This window comes from Bison bison, unplaced genomic scaffold (genome assembly GCF_000754665.1).
Source record: "Bison bison bison isolate TAMUID 2011002044 unplaced genomic scaffold, Bison_UMD1.0 scf7180017864072, whole genome shotgun sequence".
In the NCBI taxonomy this organism is placed as follows: Eukaryota; Metazoa; Chordata; class Mammalia; order Artiodactyla; family Bovidae; genus Bison; species Bison bison.
Window position 1 is genome coordinate 3016648 of NW_011494644.1, and position 14165 is coordinate 3030812.

The window sequence follows — 14165 nt, forward strand, 5'->3', positions numbered from 1 at the left end:
GGTGGGCTGCTGTCTATGGGGCCGCACAGAGTCGGACATGACTGAAGCGACTTAGCAGCAGCAGCAGCATCCTCTGATGGAGAAGGATAAGAGGTTTATGGAAGCTTCCAGATGGGAGAGACTGACTGAGGGGGAAACTGGGTCTTGTTCTAATGGGCGGGGCTATGCTCAGTAAATCTCTAATTCAATTTTCTGTTGATGGGTGGGGCTGGTGTAGCCTACCAGGCTCCTGTGTCCATGGGATTTTCCAGGCAATAGTACTGGAGTGAATTGCTATTTCCTTCTCCAGGGGATCTTCCTGACCCAGGGATCTAACCAGGGTCTCCCGCATTGTAGACAGACGCTTTACCCTCTGAGCCACCAGGGAAGTCCTAATCCCTAAGAAAGGCAATGCCAAAGAATACTCAAACTACCACACAATTGCACACATCTCATAGGCTAGCAAAGTAATGTTCAAAATTCTCCAAGCCAGGCTTCAACAGTATGTGAATCGTGAACTTCCAGATGTTTGAGCTAGATTTAGAAAAGGCAGAGGAGCCAGAGATCAAATTGCCAACATCTGTTGGATCATCAAAGAAGCAAGAGAGTTCCAGAAAAACATCTGCTTTTGCTTTATTGACTATGCCAAAGCCTTTGACTGTGTGAATCTCAACAAACTGTGAAAAATTCTGAAAGACATGGGAATACCAGACCACCTGACCTGCCTCCTGAGAAATCTGTATGCAGGTCAGGAAGCAACAGTTAGAACTGGACATGGAACAACAGACTGGTTTCAAATAAGGAAAGGAGTACTTAGGCTGTATATTGTCACCCCGCTTATTTAACTTATATGCAGAGTACATCATGAGAAATGCTGAGCTGGATGAAGCACAAACTGGAATCTAGATTGCCAGGAGAAATTATATCAATAATCTCAGATATGTAGGTGACACCACCCTTATGGCAGAAAGTGAAGAACTAAAGAGCCTCTTGATGAAAGTGAAAGAGGAGAGTGAAAAAGTTGGCTTAAAGCTCAACGTTCAGAAAACTAAGATTATGGCATCTGGTCCCATTACTTCATGGCAAATAGATGGGGAAACAGTGGAAACAATGACAGACTTTATTTTGGGGGGCTCCAAAATCACTGTGAATGGTGAATGCAGCCATGAAATTAAAAGATCCTTGCTCCTTGGGAAAAAGCTATGACCAACCTAGACAGCATCTTAAAAAGCAGAGACATTAAAATAAAGGTCCATCTAGTCAAAGCTATGGTTTTTCCAGTAGGCATGTATGGATATGAGAGTTGGACTGTAAAGAAAGCTGAGTGCTGAAAAACTGATGCCTTTGAACTGTGGTGTTGGAGAAGACTCTTGAGAGTCCCTCAGACAGCAAGGAGATCCAATCAGTCCATCCTAAAGGAAATCAGTCCTGAATATTCATTGGAAGGGCTGATACTAAAGTTGAAACTCTAATACTTTGGCCACCTGATGTGAAGAACTGACTCACTGGAAAAGACCCTGATGCTGGGAAAGATTGAAGGCGGGAGAAGGGGACAACAGGAGATGAGATGGTTGGATGGCATCACCGACTCAACGGACATGAGTTTGAGTAAACCGGGAGCTGGTGATGGATAAGGAGGCCTGGCGTGCTGCAGTCCATGGGGTCACAGAGTCGGACACAGCTGAGCGACTGAACTGAACTGAACTGAACTGAACTGAAATGGGCTCCTAGATGCCTAAAGTTACTTGAAGAAGGCCCTGTGGTTATTTTGTATCCACTGTGTGCCAAGGGCACATGTGCAGGATTTGGAAAAGTCTCTGTGGTTATTTTGTAGCTTATCTGTGATCTCTCCCAGGTGTGTCTGGAATGGGTTTTAGAGATCCCTTTGCATTCTTTTCAGCTAGGGTATCCCTCATTGCTCATGCCTAACTTCCTAACTAACAGAAGGAGCATACCTTAACATAATAAAGGCCATATGTGGTTCACAGCTATATAGGATGCAATGGTGAAAATCTGAAAGTGTTTCCTTTAAAGGAAAAGCTTAAGATCAGGAACAAGACAAACATACATATACCCACCATTTGTATTCAACATAGTATTGAAAGTCCTAGCTGCAACAATTAGGAAAATAAAAGGAATAAAAATATCCAAACTGGAAAGGGAGAAATAAAACTTAACCACTTGTGGATGATGAAACTGAATGTAGAAAACTTCAAAGATGCCATCAAAAAACTATTAGAACTAATAAATGAATTCAGTAAAGTTGCAACATACAAACAATACACCAAAATCTCTTGATTTTCTATACACTAATAACAAAGTCTCAGCAAAAAAAAAGCAATCTTGCTTATAATTTCATGAATTTATATTATAATATAATATTTATTATATATTTATAAATATAATAAATTCATTAAATTATATTAAATTTATTTAATAAATTTCATAAAGTAGGTGAAAGACCTGTTTTCTGAAAACTATTATATTTTACAAAGAAATTAAAGATGTCTGAAAAAATAGAAAGATATGCTGTGCTCATTGATTAAAAGTATCATTGTTGTTAAAAAGTCTATGCTATCCAGAGCAATCAACAGACTCAGTACAACCTTTATCAAAATACCAATGGCATTTTTCACAGAACTAGAATAAACAAGTTAAAATGTTTATGGAAACACAAAAGACCCCAACTAGCCAGAGCAATCTTGAGGAAAAAAAGTTGCTACAGACATTATACTCCAAGACTTGAAATTTTATTGCAGAGCTACAGTAATCAAGACAGTATGATACTGGCACAAAAAGAGAGGTCAATGGAAGAGACATAGAGTCAAGAAATAAAGCCACCCTCATGTGATCAATTAATGTATGACAAAGGAGGCAAGAATATACAATATAGGAAAAGACAATCTTCAATAAATGACATTGGGAAAGCTGGACTGAACAAAAGAATAAACTCAATAGCTTTCCTACATCATAATAGAAAAATATACTCAAAATATATTGAAGTCTCAAATGTAAGATCAGAAACCATAAAACTCTTAGAAGAAAACATAGGAAATAGCCTCTTTGACTTTGGCCTTAGCAATATTTTTAGCACCTGTCTCCTCAGGCAAGTGCAATAGAAGGAAAAACAAATAACTGGGACTATATCAAACTATAAAACTTCTGCACAGGAAAGGAAACCACCAGGAAAATTAGAAAGGCAATTTACTGAATGGGAGAAAATATTTGCAAATGATATATGCAGTAAAGGGTTAACAAACAAAATATATAAAGAATTCATAAAACTCAATATAAAAAACTTTAAACCTGAATTTTAAATGGGATGAAGACTTTAATATACATCTTTTCAAAGAAGACTTAAAGATGTTCAACAGTCACATGAATAGGTACTCAGTATAACTAATCATGAGGGAAATGAAAATCAACTCTCCAATGAAATATCACCTAACACCTGTCACAATGGCTATTTTCAAATAAACAAGAAACAGGCAAAAATGTGGAGAAAAGTGTACGTTCAGGAACTGCTGGTGGGAATGTAAATTGGTAGAGCCACTACAGAAAAGCAACATGGTGGTTCCCCAATGAGCCAAAAATAGAAAGACCATTGCTGTTGATATTGTTCAGTCTCTCAGTTATGTCTGACTCTTTGGGACCCCGTGGACTGAAGCCCACTAGGTTTCCCTGTGCTTCACTGTCTCCCAGAGCTTGCTCAAACTCATGTCCATTGAGTTGGTGATGCCATCCAACCACCTCATCTGCTGTCATCCCCTTTTTCTCCTGCTTCAATCTTTTCCAGCTTCAGGGTTTTTTCTTATGAGTCAGCTCTATGAATCAGGTGGCCAAAGTACTGGAGCTTCAGCATCAGTTCTTCCAATGCATATTCAGGACTGATTTCCTTTAGGATGGACTGATAGGATCTCCTTGCAGTCCAAGGGACTCTTAAAGTCTCCTCCAACACCACAGTTTGAAAGCACCAATTCTTTAGCGCTCAGACATCTTATGGTCCGACTCTCACATCCATACATGACTACTGGAAAAACCATACCTTTGACTAGATGGACCTTTGTCAACAAAGCAATGTCTCTGCTTTTTAAGATGCTGTCTAGGTTGGTCATAGCTTTTTCCCCAAGGAGCAAGGACCTTTAATTTCATGGCAGCATCCAGCATTCACAGTGATTTTGGAGCCCAAGAAAATAAAGTTTAACACTGTTTCCATTGTTTGTTTTCCCGTCTGTTTGCCAGGAAGTGATGAGACAAGAGGCCACGACCTTCATTTTTTGAATGTTGAATTTTAAGCCAGCTTTTTAACTCTTCTCTTTCACCCCCATGAAGAAGCTCTTTAGTTCCTGTTCACTTTCTGCCATAAGGGTGGTATCATCTACATATCTGAGGTTATTGATATTTCTCCTGGCAATCTTGATTCTACCTTGTGTTTCATCCAGCCTGGCATCCAACATTCGTTGGGTCATAGAAAAATCAGGGGAATTCCAGAAAAACATCTACTTCTACTTCATTGACTATGCTAAGGCCTTTGTGTGAATCACAACAAACTGTAGAAAATTCTTAAAGAGATAGGAATACCAGACCATCTTACCTGTTTTTTGAGAAACCTGTATGCAGGTCAAGGAGCAACAGTTAGAACTGGCTGTAGAACAATTTTGAACTTGTTCAAAATTGGGAAAGGAGTACATCAAGGCTGTATATTGTCACCCTACTTATTTAACTTATATGCATAGTACATCATGCAAAATGCTGGGCTTGGTGAATCACAAGCTGGAATCAAGATTGCCAGGAGAATGACCATGCAACCTAACAATTCCACTTCTGGGTATTTATCTGAAGAAAACAACACTGATTCAAGAAGACAGATACAAAAATCCTCAACAAAATTCTAGCAAACATAATCCAACAACATATTAAAAAGATTATACAGCATGATCAAGTGAGCTTTATTCCAGGGATGCAAGGATTCGTCAATATTTGCAAATCAGTCCATGTGATACACCATAGTAACAAATTGAAAGATAAAAACCATATGATTATTTCAATAGATGCAGAGAAAGCCACTGACAAATTTCAACACCCATTTATGACAATAATTCCAGAAAGTGGGCATAGAAGTAACATGCCTCAACATAATAAAAATCATATACAACAAACCCACACAAACATTATCCTCAATGGTGAAAAATTGAAAACATTTCCTCTAAAATCAAAAACAAGACAAGAATGCCCACTCCTATCACTACTATTCAACATAGTTTTGGATGTCCTAGCCACAGCAATCAGAGAAAAAAAAGAAATAAAAGGAATCCAGATTGGAAAAGAAGAAGTAACACTCTCACTGCAGATGGCATGATCCTTTATATAGAAAACCCTAAAGATGCCACCAGAAAATTGCTGGAACTAATCAATGAATATTCATCAATCAATAAATATAGTAAAGTTGCAGGATATAAAAATTAATACACAGAAATTCCTTGCATTGTTATACATCAACAATAAAAAATCAGAAAGCAAGATTAAAGAAACAATCCCATTCACCATGGCAATGAAAAGAATAAAATACTTAGGAATAAATTTGCCTAAAGAAACTAAAGAACTGCATACAGAAAACTATAAAACACTGATGAAAGAAATCAAAGATGACACAAATAGATAGAGAAACGATGGAGAACACAAATATTATGTTCTTGGATTGGGAGAATCAATATAGTGAAAATGAGTATACTAGCCAAAGCAATCTATAGAGTCAATGCAATCCCTTCCAAACAACAAATGGTATTTTTCACACAATTAGAACAAATAATTTCACAATTTGTATGGAAACATAAAAGACCCCAAATAGCCAAAGCAATCTTGAGAAAGAAGAATGGAACTGGAGGAATCAACCTTCCTGATTTCCGACTATACTACAAAGCCACAATCATCAAGAGTATAGTGCTGCTACAAAGACAGAAATATAGATCAATGGAACAAAACAGAATGTTCACAGATAAATCCATGCACCTATGGACACCTTATCTTTGATAAAGGAAGTAAAAATATACAATGGAGAAAAGATAGTGTCTTCAACAAGTGGTGCTGGGAAAACTGGTCAACTAGATGTAAAAGAATGAAATCAGAACATTTTCTAACACCATACACAAAAATAAACTCAAAATGGATTAAAGACCTACATGTAAGACCAGAAACTATAAAACTCTTAGAGGAAAACACAGGCAGAACAATCTCTGACATAAATCACAGCAAGATCCTCTATGACCCAACTCCCAGAGGATTGGAAATAAAAACAAAAATAAACATATGGGGCCTAATTAAACATAAAAGCTTTTGCACAATGAAGGAAACTAGAAGCAAGGTGAAAAGACAGCTCTCAGAATGGAAAAAAAAAAATAATACCAAATGAAACAACGGACAAAGACTTAATCTCCAAAATATACAAACAGCTCATACAACTCAATATCAGAAAACAAACCCAATCAAAAAGTGGGTAAAAGACCTAAACAGACGTTTCTCCAAAGAAGATATACAGATGGCTAATAAACTCAAAAACATTCTTAATATCACTCATTACTAGGGAAATGCAAATCAAAACCATGATGAGGTATCATCTCACACCAGCCAGAATGGCCAGCATCAAAAAGCCTACAAACAATAAATGCTGGAGAGGTTATGGAGAAAAGGGAACCCTGTTTTACACTGTTGGTTGGAATGCAAACTTGTACAGCCACTACGGAGAAGTACTCTTGCCTGGCAAATCCCATGGATGGAGGAGCCTGGTGGGCTGCAGTCCATGGGGTCGCTGAGGGTCAGACACGACTGAGCGACTTCACTTTCACTTTTCACTTTCATGCATTGGAGAAGGAAATGGCAACCGACTCCATTGTTCTTGCCTGGAGAATCCCAGGGATGGGGGAGCCTGGTGGGCTGCCGTCTATGGGGTCGCACAGAGTCGGACACGACTGAAGCGACTTAGCAGCAGCAGCAGCATGGAGAACAGTGTGGTGATTTCTTAAGAAACTAGGAATAGAACTGCCATATGACCCAGCAGCTCCAGTGTTGGGCATACACCCAGAAGAAACCAGAATTGAAAGACACATGTACCCCAATGTTCATTGCAGCTATTTACAATAGCTAGGACATGGAAGCAACCTAGATGTCCACAGCAGATGAATAGACAAGGATGTTGACACAATGGAATATTACTCAGCTATAAAAAGGAACATATTTGAGTCAGTTCTAATAAGGTGGATGAACCTGGAGCCTCTTTTATAGACTGAAGTAAGTCAGAAAGAGAAAGACAAATACTGTATATTAACTCCATATATATGGAATTTAGAAAGATGGTACTGATGATACTACATACAGGGCAGCAAAGGAGACACAGATGTAAAGAACAGACTTTTGGACTCATCAGGAGAATGCAAGTGTGGGATGATTTGAGAGAATAGCATTGAAACATGTGCATTACCACATATAAAATATATGACCAGTGCAAATTCAATGCATGAAGTAGGGCACCCAAAGCCCATGCTCTGGGACAACCCAGAGGGATAGGGTCTGGAGGGAGGTGGAAAGGGGGTTCAGGATGCGAAGGACACATGTATACCTGTGACTGACTCATGTTGATGTATGGCAAAAACCATCACAATATTGTTAAATAATTATCTTCCAATTGAAGTGCATTAATTAATTTTTTAAAAGATATCAGTTTAGTTCAATTCAGTCACTCAGTCATGTCTGACTCTTTGCAACCCCATGAAGTGCAGCACGCCAGGCTTCCCTGTCATCACCAACTCCTGGAGTTCACTCAAACTCATGTCCATCGAGTCAGTGATGCCATCCAGCCATCTCATCCTCTATCTTCCCTTTCTCCTCCAGCCCCCAATCCCTCCCAGCATCAGAGTCTTTTCCAGTGAGGCAACACTTCGCATGAGGTGGCCAAAGTATTGGAGTTTCAGCCTCAGCATCAGTCCTTCCAAAGAAATTCCAGGGCTGATTTCCTTCAGAATGGACTGGTTGGATCTCCTTGCAGTCCAAGGGACTCTCAAGAGTCTTCTCCAACACCACAGTTCAAAAGTATCAATTCTTCGGCGCTCAGCTTTCTTCACAGTCCAACTCTCACATCCATACATGACCACTGGAAAAACCATAGCCTTGACTAGACAGACCTTTGTTTGCAAAGTAATGTCTCTGCTTTTGAATATGTTATCTAGGTTGGTCATAACTTTCCTTCCAAGGAGTAAGCCTCTTTTAATTTCATGGCTGCAATCACCATCTGCAGTGGAGCCAAAAAAAAAAAAGAAACTGTTATTATATATAAATAATGGAACACTGTTTCCACTGTTTCCCCATCTATTTCCCATGAAGTGATGGGACCGGATGCCATGATCTTCGTTTTTTGAATGTTGAGCTTTAAGCCAACTTTATCACGCTCCTCTTTCACTTTCATCAAGAGGCTATTGAGTTCCTCTTCACTTTCTGCCATAAGGGTGGTGTCATTCGCATATCTGAGGTTATTGATATTTCCCCCAGCAATCTTGATTCCAGCTTGTGCTTCTTCCAGCCCAGCGTTTCTCATGATGTACTCTGCATAGAAGTTAAATAAGCAGGGTGACAATATACAGCCTTGACGTACTCCTTTTCCTATTTGGAACCAGTCTGTTGTTCCATGTCCAGTTCTAACTGTTGCTTCCTGACCTGCATATAGGTTTCTCAAGAGGCAGATCAGGTGGTATGGTATTCCCATCTCTTTCAGAATTTTCCACAGTTTATTGTGATCCACACAGTCAAAGGCTTTGGCATAGTCAATAAAGCAGAAATAGATGTTTTTCTGGAACTCTCTTGCTTTTTCCATGATCCAGAGGATGTTGGCAATTTGATCTCTGGTTCCTCTGCCTTTTCTAAATCCAACTTGAACATCTGGAATTTTATGGTTCATGTATTGCTGAAGCCTGGCTTGGAGAATTTTGAGCATTATTTACTAGCGTGTGAGATGAGTGCAATTGTGCGGTAGTTTGAGCATTCTTTGGCATGGCCTTTCTTTGGGATTGGAATGAAAACTGACCTTTTCCAGTCCTGTGGCCACTGCTGAGTTTTCCAAATTTGCTGGCATATTGAGTGCAGCACTTTCACAGCATCATCTTCCAGGATTTGAAAAACTCCACTGGAATTCCATCACCTCCACTAGCTTTGTTCGTAGTGATGCTTTCTAAGGCCCACTTGACTTTACATCCCAGGATGTCTGGCTATAGTTGAGTGATCACACTATCGTGATTATCTGGGTCATGAAGATCTTTTTTGTACAGTTCTTCTGTGTATTCTTGCCACCTCTTCTTAATATCTTCTGCTTCTGTTAGGTCCATATCATTTCTGTCCTTTATCGAGCCCATCTTTGCATGAAATCTCCCCTTGGTATCTCTAATTTTCTTGAAGAGATCTCTAGTCTTTCCCATTCTGTTGTTTTCCTCTATTTCTTTGCATTGATCGCTGAGGAAGGCTTTCTTTTCTCTCCTTGCTATTTTTTGGAACTCTGCATTCAGATGCTTATATCTTTCCTTTTCTCCTTTGCTTTTCACTCCTCTTCTTTTCACAGCTATTTGTAAGGCCTCCCCAGACAGCCATTTTGCTTTTTTGCATTTCTTTTCCATGGGGATGGTCTTGATCCCTGTCTCCTGTACAATGTCACGAACCCCTGTCCATAGTTCATCAGGCACTCTATCTATCAGATCTAGTCCATTAAATCTATTTTTCACTTCCACTGTATAATCATAAGGGATTTGATTTCAGTCATACCTGAATGGTCTAGTGGTTTCCCTACTTTCTTCAATTTAAGTCTGAACTTGGCAATAAGGAGCTCATGATCTGAGCCACAGTCAGCTCCCATTCTTGTTTTTGCTGACTGTATAGAGCTTCTCCATCTTTGGCTGCAAAGAATATAATCAATCTGATTTCGGTGTTGACCATCTGGTGATGTCCATGTGTAGAGTCTTCTTTTGTGTTGTTGGAAGAGGGTATTTGCTATGACCAGTGCATTTTCTTGCCAAAACTCAGTTAGCCTTTGCCCTGCTTCATTCCGTATTCCAAGGCCAAATTTGCCTGTTACTCCAGGTGTCTCTTGACTTCCTACTTTTGCATTCCAGTCCCCTATAATGAAAAGGACATCTTTTTTGGGTGTTAGTTCTAAAAGGTCTTGTAGGTCTTCATAGAACCGTTCAACTTCATCTTCTTCAGCATTACTGGTTGGGGCATAGACTTGGACTACTGTGACATTGAATGGTTTGCCTTGGAAACGAACAGAGATCATTCTGTCGTTTTTGAGATTGCATCCAAGTACTGCATTTTGGACTCTTTTGTTGACCATGATGGCTACTCCATTTCTTCTAAGGGATTCCTGCCCACAGTAGTAGATATAACAGTCATCTGAGTTAAATTCACCCATTCCAGTGCATTTTAGTTCGCTGATTCCTAGAATGTCGATGTTCACTCTTGCCGTCTCCTGTTTGACCACTTCCAATTTGCCTTGATTCATGGACCTAACATTCCAGGTTCCTATGCAATATAGCTCTTTACAGCATCAGTCCTTGCTTCTGTCACCAATCACATCCACAACTGTGTATTGTTTTTGCTTTGGATCCATCCCTTCATTCTTTTTGGAGGTATTTCTCCACTGATCTCAAGTAGCATATTGGGCACCTACTGACCTGGGGAGTTCCTCTTTCAGTATCCTATCATTTTGCCTTTTCATACTGTTCATGGGGTTCTCAAGTCAAGAACACTGAAGTGGTTTGCCATTCCCTTCTCCAGGGAACCACATTCTGTCAGACCTCTCCACCATGACCCACCCGTCTTGGGTGGCCCCACATGGCATGGCTTAGTTTCATTGAGTTAGACAAGTCTGTGGTCCATGTGATTAGACTGACTCATTTTCTGTGATTATGGTTTGTATGTCTGCCCTCTGATGCCTCTCACAACACCTACCGTCTTACCTTGGACGTGGAGTATCTCTTCATGGCTGCTCCAGCAAAGCGTAGCCACTGCTCGTTACCTTGGACGAGGGGTATCTCTTTGCAGCTGCCCCTCCTGACCTTGAACATGGAGTAGCTCCTCTCAGCCCTCCTGCACTCGCGCAGCCACCGCTCCTTGGATATATGTACTCCCTATGTTCTTTGCAGCATTATTTACAATAGCCAAGATATGGAAGCAACCTAAATATCCACTGATAGATGAATAGATAAAGTGGATGTGGTGTCAACGGAATATTACTTGCCATAAAAAGCACAAAAGCATGCCATTTGTGGCAACATGGATGGATCTAGAGGGTATTATGCTAAGTGAAATAAATCAGTGAAATAAACCAGACTCCCCATGATCTCACTTATATGTGGAAACTAGAAAACAAAACAAATGAACAAACAAAGTAAAGCAGAAACAGACTCATACATACAAAGAAACTGATGGCTGCTAGGGGGGATGGGGATTGGTGGGGGATGAACAAAACAGGTCAAGAGAATTATAGGTACAAACTTCCAGGTATAAAATAAATAAGTCACAAGGATGTAATGTACATATAGGAAACAGAGTCAATATATTGTAACAGTGTGGTACGTTGATGATGTTAACTGGTCTTATTCCATTGATCATTTTATAATGTATACAAATATCAATTCACTGTTGTACACCTGAAACTAATATAATATTATATTTTAATTACAACTCAATAATAAAACATTCACCAGAATGTGAATATACTGTGACTTACTCCTTTCCTAGAGTGCCCCAAAATTCACCAGTTTTATGTTTGCCCTAATAGAGAAACACAACCTGCTAATCAAAGAGCAAAAGGGAATATCATTTAGCTTTCAAAAATTTTAAATCCGGTAGATTGATCATTCTGACACTTTCGCTGTTCTTTATCCTATTGTGAGAATGATTTTGATCATATCTCCTTACTCAGTGCATGTCCCATCCTTCTCCAGGCTCTGGAACAAGTGATGTTGAGATCTCATACTTTTAGGGAAAATCTACAACTTACCCAAAGTACAGAATCTGCCTCTCTTCCTTCCACGTCATCTTCTTCTCCATTTGGCTTGTATATAGAAATCGCAATATTAAGCCAGTACTTTCAGATTGGCTCACTGTAACTACAAGCATATCTCATTTTATTGTTTCACTTCACTGTGCTTCACAGATATTATGGTTTTTAAAATTGAGGGGATTGGGCAACTCTGAATTGTCAGATGATGGTTAGCTGTTTTAGCAATAAAGTATTTTTAAACTGAATCTTCCCTGGTGGCATAGTGGTAAAGAATCCACCTGTCAATGCAGGAGACACAAAAGATGCAGGTTTGATCCCTGAGTTGGGATGATCCCCTGGAGGAGGAAATAGTAATCCACTCTAGTACTCTTGCCTGGAAAATTCCATGAGCAGAAGAGCCTAGTGGGCAACAGTCTGTGGGGTTGCAAACAGTTGGACACAACTGAGCACACACATACCCACACACACATTTTTATAAATTATGTACTTTTTAAAGACATATTGATACTGCACACAATAGCTTACAGTGTATTATAAATGTAACTTTTATATGGACTTGGAAACCAAGAAAAAGTTGTGTGACTCACTTTATCACAATATTTACTTTATTGCAGCAGTCTGGAACTGAACTTGCAATATCTTCAAGATGTGCCTGCACAAGGACATCACTGTCTCTTGTTTTGTTCAAGATGAGATAAAAATACACTACCTCATCCTTCATGTCTTTGTCTAGTCAAAGTCCTTAGATGCCCCAGTAACCCTCAGAACCAAGAAGTAATGACTGTCAAGTCCCTGTTACCCAGTACAGCTTGTGCATAACTTTCCTGGACAATCATTAGCCTTAAGAATACACAGAGTATTCTTGTGTATGTGTTGATGGCATAAGTTGCCCCCAGATTGTGGCAATTATCTGTTCTGTGGATAGAAGAAAGAACTTACCTGAAAAAGGACAGAGTCACATCACTTAAATTCAATATTATTTCAACATCAGGTTCAGGTTGCAAAATATCAGAAGGGATGGTCATTATATCACATGATAAAAAGTTTGGACTTTATCTTGCCAGTAATGAACTCAGTAAGCAATTTATTTCTAAATGATTACCTTGGTAGCTGAATGCTAAGTGTATCAAAGGAGAATTTGAGACATGCTTAGGAAAAAAGTTCCTTCTTCACGGAACTTGGTAACTTAGTGACTAAATAAGGCAGATCAGGTTAAGGGTAAGGGAGCACAGAAGGATGATGTCTAAGCTTTTGATTAAGTAAACTGGGGTAGGTGATTGCAAGGTTTTCTGAGAGGAATAGTTTGAAGGTGGGAACACAGAATTCAGTTGTGGTCATATTAATTTATCCATGCTATCTATGAAATACAGGGGTTACGACATATTTTAGTAATCAGCTGGATATGTAAATTTGAACTAGAGGGAAGTAAACATTTTTAATGTGTTTAGGAAATTATTGAGAGACAGCGAGACAGAGAGAGAATAAATGGAATGAGAAGAGCTATTAGCTGTGGATGAGTCCTTGGAGAACAATAATATATTAAGAGAAGAAAAGGGAGAGAATCCTATGATCAATATTGAGAAAGAAGACTCAGAAAAGGTAGGATATGATAACAAAAGTTAGAAGAGAGTAATGCAAGAACTGATTAGCATTAGTGTTTAATTTTAACTATCTTTAACTAAATCTTTGGGCTTCCCAGGCGGCTCAGTGGTAAAAAATCAGCCTGCAATGCAGGAGACATGAGTTTGATCTCTGGGTCAGAAAGATGCCCTAGAGAAAATGTCAACGCACTGCAGTATTCTTGCCAGGACAATCCCATGGCCAGAGGAGCCTAGCAACCCCATGGGGACACCGATTCAGACACGATTTCACAACTAAACAGCAACTAAATCTTCAGTCCACCAAAAGAACCAGTCTGCCTACAGAAGAAGAGAGAGAGGGAAGAAGAGAGCAGAGAAAGGGCACTTGCTCAGAAGAGCAAAACTATTTTCTGAATCTAACATCTAGCTTTTTGATGAAGTCATGATTTTTTTCAGTCATTCTTCTCTACCCATTCATGAGTACTCTTCTACTGTCCATGTCCCTCCAGGGCCCAGGTACTCTGAAAGCAAGAGGGTCCTGAGAGAAGAGAAATAGGCAAGTAAGT